Source organism: Rattus rattus, chromosome 3 (assembly GCF_011064425.1).
Source record: "Rattus rattus isolate New Zealand chromosome 3, Rrattus_CSIRO_v1, whole genome shotgun sequence".
Lineage (NCBI taxonomy): Eukaryota > Metazoa > Chordata > Mammalia > Rodentia > Muridae > Rattus > Rattus rattus.
Window position 1 is genome coordinate 190,500,010 of NC_046156.1, and position 6,707 is coordinate 190,506,716.

Sequence of the window (6,707 nt, forward strand, 5' to 3'; positions counted from 1 at the left end):
TAAGCTCTGCACAAACCAATAGTGTGAAAGGTCAGCGCATTTCGTTGTCACTTGTACTTCAAATCTGCACATTAGGGTTTCTTTGGTTAATGTTTTGTTTGACAAATAGACACAGGACACATGAAGCATCAGGCATACTTCAAATTCAAATCTATCTTCGACAATTCAGAGTACTGAACAGTTTCTCAGAGCAAATGAAAGCGAGGCTCACGGGGATCCAGTCTTTCAGTGTGTGTCTCCATCTACTGCATTTCCAGGAGAGTTGCTCAGGCGTTCCCTCTCAGTAACTTTCCCCAGCTTCTCTCTGTGGACAGCCAAGCTGCAGCCCTAGGCTACGAGTGCGTGCCTTCGGCATCCACTAGAGGGCAGGCTAGCGTCTCTGGCAGAGCGCTTGCCCCCAAGGGCAATAGAGTCCAGAGGAAACAATAAGTAAATACGCCGGTTGTAACCAGGTTTGTTTTCAAATGGAAAAATACATGCGGGCATGTCCAGATTTGCATTTCGTATTCCTTTCACTAGGTATGCGATCCGTCCGCTCAGCTTTCTTCTTGTCTTGTATTTCCTTCTCCCCAGTCTTTCTCCTTCGGATTGCAACAAATAAGCCTTTTTCTCCTTTGAGAGGCTTAACCCACAAAAACAAATCGGGAGGTAACACAAACACTGCCTAATTTAGTTAGCAGAGGTTTGATGGCTGAGTTTTCATTTAGGTTTATCTTAAAATAATAAAGCCCCTTTTTCTTTCTCAATTTTTCACGTATTAAGCAGCAAGCCAAGATGGAAAGGGAGACAGAAATTCAAAGAAGAAAACAAAAACAAAAACAAACAAAAAACGAGTGGGAAGGGGGATGAGAGGGGTTAGAGAGGGAGGACGGGGAACAAACAGCTGCTGAAAGATAGCCTCAGAAAAGAAGTTGTTCTAAGGGTCCTATTGGTCCATTCCAAATATCCTGGGTATCAGCTCCAGATAGACAGCTGCCGGGTGACGGAACTTCGGCAATTGCGACAGCTGCTTCCTCATCTGGAATGAAAGTGATTTGGACTAGACAATCTTCTAATTCAAAAGTGGGTCTGTGCCTAACGAGGGAGAGCATGGGCTGGGTGTGTGAAGAGAACTCTGGGAGACTCTGAGACCAAACAAACACACCGAGTGCGAAGCCAGAATTATCTACCAGCGCACCTGCTTGTAGAAACAGAACGCACTCCCAGATAGAGCTCCGCCCCTACCTTCCCCTTGACCTCTGCTCTACCTCTGCAAGTCCAGGGGAGGAAGATGTCTGAGCCCCACGAACCATGAAACAACTGGGGTGGTGTAAGAGAAGCTCTGAAGGAGACATTTTCAACCCTAAATGACAAACTACTAGAATTCTAACAAGAACTTTCTCTAGACTGGCTAGGGAATTATACCCAGCCCCGGGGACTGGACTGATCTGTCACGGGTGGTTTGAGCTGAGCTGCAGGAAGGAGTCCATGTGAACATTATATGTCATTTAGGGAAAGCCAGTATCTTTTGATCTTGCTTGCACTGTTGCAATTACAGCAATCTCATAGCACCCTAATAATCGAGCAGGTTGTGGTTTCAAAGCTAGTACTGTTCTCTAACATCATGATAACGGATTAATTACTATTTACCAAGTTTACATTTTCATGTTAATATTTCTGAGAGCTGTCTCCACATAATCACTGGTGATAGAGCTTCCGCCCCTTAAAAATAGATTACTTAGACAGCATCCTTATAGATGTAAAATATTACATTTTTTACACATAAAATATGCACATATGTGAAAAAGTCAATATAAACTGTGAATTTGCTTCATCTGCAATTCCAAATATGCACCACTAGGGGGTGATGCTAACTATTTAAACTAACTATTTAAATGGTCACTCGAGGGCTCAATTCCAAAATATAGATTCCTAGGCCTTGCAGACTTAAGAATTTTCTGAGTAGGAGGTTGCAAAAATCTGCTTTTTAAATAAACCTCCTGAGTGAATTTGTGGCATGCTGTCAGATACCGGTAATTAAACTCTTTTTAGCTGGTATAACTGCCCTGATCTCTCTCTACAGAAAAATTACCATCAAAACGAAATCCACATTTCTTGCAGCAGACCTCAAGCCCCTATGAGATTAAGGCCTAATCAGCTCTCCCAGCACCTCTGATGCTCTTCTTGTGCTGTTCTTCAGAGAGACCTCAGGGCTTTGGAGCAAGTCGATTCTCATCTCTTGACCTGGTCCTCGAGACTGACTTCCTTCGTTTCTTTTATGGCTCTGATCACCTATCACCTCTCCAGAGAGACTTTAACTCCTACCTGTTGTTGTCCTATCAATGGCAGCTGGTGCAAAGAAGGCGTGGGCTCCTAGAAAAAGACAAGATTAATGCAGACCCTTTTGTAATCACCAACCTGAGGCTCCTTGTGTGTAGTGAATGAATTAATAAATAGACATTTATTCTAATGAATAGAATAAATCTAAGTGAAAAGCAAAACCCTTTATTCAGTTAACCGATGGTTTTCCAAATATTTCCATTTATTTTGTGTATATGAGTGTTTTGCCTGCATTTGTGTGTGTGCACCTTGTGCATGCGTGGCCAGAGGCCAGGAGAGGACATTTGGATTCCCTGAATCTTGGAATTACAGATGATTTTGAGGTACCATGTGGAGGCTGGGAATCAAATCTGGGTTCTCTGTAACAGCAGCAAGTGCTCTTAACCACTGAGCTTCTCTGCAGTCCCATAGTCAGTGATTTTAAAAAACAAAATAAAACTATGCTCTCCACATACAGTTCTTACCAAACCAGTACAGTTTTGTGTACCATGCAGTATGCCAATCACTGAAAGGACAAGATTCACAACACAAAAAAGGGAAGTTTATTCACAAGCAGCCCAGTGCCCAATAGAAGGGCAAGACTCAACCCATCTTCTTACGGATAGTATTTAAGGACTGGAGAGATGGCTCAGTGGTTAAGAGCCCCGACTGCTCTTCCAGAGGTCCTGAGTTCAATTCCCAGCAACCAGATGGTGGCTCACAACCATCTGTGAGGTGATCCGATGCTCTCTTCTGGTGTGTCTGAGGACAACTACAGTGTTTCATATACCTAAAATAAATAAATATTTTTTTAAAAAAAGGATAGCATTTAAGATGGCTCCAGGATGAAGAAGCCGGCTTCAGGCACAGAGAAAGGTGATTGGATCGAGGTAAAGTCATCAAGAATCTGAGTACACAAATAGAACTTCATGACAGGATGTGAGGATGGAGCTTTGGGTCTGCTAACATTGAAAGACACCTGTGCCAAGTCGGTGGTTCCGACAAAAGCAAGCTTCAAGCCCTGAAAAGTAATCCAGACAACTATGTCCCATAGGGTTGATCTATGCCAAAGCTATTGAGAGAGACTGGTAACATTTACTACTCAGCTGTATGGCCTCCAAACATTAAATTAAGCTCATCTAAATGAAAGCAAGCCAAGCTCGAAGGTTGGCCTTTCCCTTAGATTCAGTCACACGTTACCTATTGGTTTCAATCAATGACAGAACACATATACACAGTGGTCTCATAAGACTCTATTGCCTGGTAACAGTGAAGCCATCTTGGTTTGTGTAGGTATATTCCATGATGTTTGCACAATGATGAGATTTAAGGACATACCCCTCATTAAGCTCTCTGTCTATGTGCCCACCCAACTTTCACACAGGCCAATTTTGTCTTGCCTCCAGGGAATAATTTTCTACAGGAGACTGAGGAGAGACATACTCAAATGTTCACAGTTGTGTGAATTTAGAGCTGTGTGCTCAACAGATTCCATCATAATATTAACTGTATCGTGAATGATCCTTTTAATAGAAGTATAGACTTATGAAAGATTCCCACAAGATCTTCCGGCATCATCTAAGCCTAATGTAGCAACACATCCATTTCCTAAGCATTGAAGAGATCTGTGTGGACCTTAGAGTCACTCTCTACCCTGCTGACCCTACTGTCTAAAACACTGTCCTTAACGGAAACCACCTTATGAGTTTTCTTGGTCTCTGGTGTTGTTTTGTTTTTGAGTTTGACCCAATGGAGGCATCAGCTATAAATGAGAGGACTGAAGAAAAAAGAAAGTGGGGTGTTTCGTCCTCACCCCCTCCCTGTGGATGACCAATGACTGCTTCCCCCCCACCTAAGACCCCATCTGAGTCAGGTAGCCTTCTATAGCTCATCCTCTCCAGGTCCTAGCAGCTGTCCTCACCTCTGTAGGCCTGAGCCTGTTAATGGCTCCCCCTATAGCTGGCTCAGGGATGTTTCTGTCAGCCCTACCAACACCTTCATTCATCTTTTCTTGAATCACGTCTTTCGTTTTGGGCTATACTTATTGCTTGCCTTGACCTCTGAGAGGTTTGCTGTTATTGCGTTCTCGTGAGAAATAAACTCAGAGGAACATGGCTTCTGGGGAGGCTGTTGCTACCCTTTTCTAACGACAAATAAGCCACTCCATCCGGCTTTTGCGTCATCGTCCCCTAGTTTCTGGAACTTTCTCCTACAACTTCACTAATGAGCAGAGCCTCTGCCTCACCAGCACTCCCAGGAAGCCTTAAGAGTCTGAAGCTCTCTGCTAGGATTTTCTTTTAGGATACTTGTATTTTAAGCATGTGGAGGTTTTAAAAACAGTTACTAAATATTCTGAGAGATGGCTCTCCCATACCACCTGTCGCCCTATTCATTCTCAACTCCCCAGGAGCCGCACTGCTTCAGGCCAGGCTGGTTGTGTGACCAAAATGTCAGCAACTGGGAAGCCCATAAATAGCAACAGAGAGGACACATAGGATGACTCAGTAAAGCCCTTTGAGTCAGGCAGGGACTTAATTACAGGGCACTAAACCCATCATCGCTGAAGTCATCCCTGGACCTCATCCGGCAACATCATGCATCTCGTTTCCTTTGAAGACGCTCAGTCGTCCTCCTAACTGCCTTCAGAAGGTGCCACGCCAGGACCAGAGGGTTCCTGTAAGCCAATCATTGGTGTCCTTTCTGAGACTGGCAGGGCTCACAGCATTAGCTAGTGTCTACCTAGATCCTAGCTGGAGGCACTTTCTTCTGTGGGACAGACACATCACTTTGGCTCAGGGCCTTCATCTCCACTGTCATGAAGTCCGTAAATCTTGTCTAGCTGTAGGACCGTGATAAAGACCAAAATCAACTTGGCCAACTTCACAATATCATGACAAAGGAAAATATAGCCATACAAGGAAGATCCGTGGATCCCAGTTCAGGGATGATTAGGTGAAACACTGAGTATGTGGGGTAAGGAAAGAATTCCAAATGATACTACAATGGTTGACGCCAATGTGCGCATCTGTCAAGGCCCACAGACCCATACAGAAGAGCAAACCCTAATGCAGACTATGGGTTTTAAACATATGTTAATTAGGAATAATAACCTGTTTCATTATGATAGCCTCACACACGTAGAATTGATTTTAATCATATTTTCCCACCCTTACCCTCTTTCCCCCCACTCTATGAGTTCACTTCCCCTTCCCATCTATCTAAATAACATAGGACCTTGGCTCATGGATTGTAACATGTATGCCATACTTGTGGGAGACGGTAATGGATGGAGAAAGAGAGGTCAGGTGTGAGGGAGCCTCTCAGTACTTTATAAAAACTGAACAGTGCTCTAGAGAATCCTTTGGAGGGAAACCAAGTTTCAGATAAGATGCATGAAAGTGCTTTTTAAGACCAGCACCCAAATGATCTTAGAGATTCTGACTGTTCATTCAGAAGCTTGTTAAGTACGTTCTGGGTCACAAAGAGCCCCAAGTTACATCCTGATGGCTTGTCATAGCATCTTAAGGTTCCTCGAACATTCCCACCTTCACTGACAACTGAAAAGATTTCCACAAAACTTAAGCCATACACCAAGGTTCTGCCTCTTGGTACTGCCCAGAAGGGCTGGGGAGATGGGTTAGTTCATAAAGGGCCTGCTGTTAGAGCATGAAGTTCAGATGAGGTACGTTGGAACAAGGCTGTACTCAGGCACAGGGGAGGGGGGTGTTGGTCCCCAGGGCTTCCCATAAACCTATGAGTGTTGAGTTCACTGAGAAATTCTACCTCCAAAGCTGAGGTGAGAAACACTGCAAGAAGATGAAGGACATTGACCTCTGGTCTCCATGTGCATGTGCACACACAGATACACAGATACACACAGGTAGAGAGAGAGAGAGAGAGAGAGAGAGAGAGAGAGAGAGAGAGAGAGAGAGAGAGAGAGAGATATGCTCAGAAAATGTTATCCTACAATAACCTCAAACACTGCTTTTTTACCCTCCATCACCAACTCACACCCTGGCCTGAATTTAGCACTTGTATTTGATTAAAGGTCACATTTTTCAGCAGTGACAAAGCCACAAGAAGATGTAGGTCAGGTTTAGTGTCAGTTAGGTTGGAGGAACACTTTCTTCCTTTTAAACTGGAGAATGTCTGCACTAGGCAGGACTTCATACAGTGTCTTGCTGAAGGGCTTTAGCAAGAGGGTAGCTATGGCTGTAAGACACTCACCCCTCCAACCATGTGAGATTCACAAGTAACAGAGGCAGAAAAGTGGGTAGTGGGGTCAGAATTAGCCACAGGAACATAGTAATGGCAGGACAGGGGTTCACACTCAGAGCAGACGTGGCTGGAAGGTGTCCTCGGGTCCTGCCATGTAGACCAGGCAGCTGAGTACAGCCAGTTTATTCTTG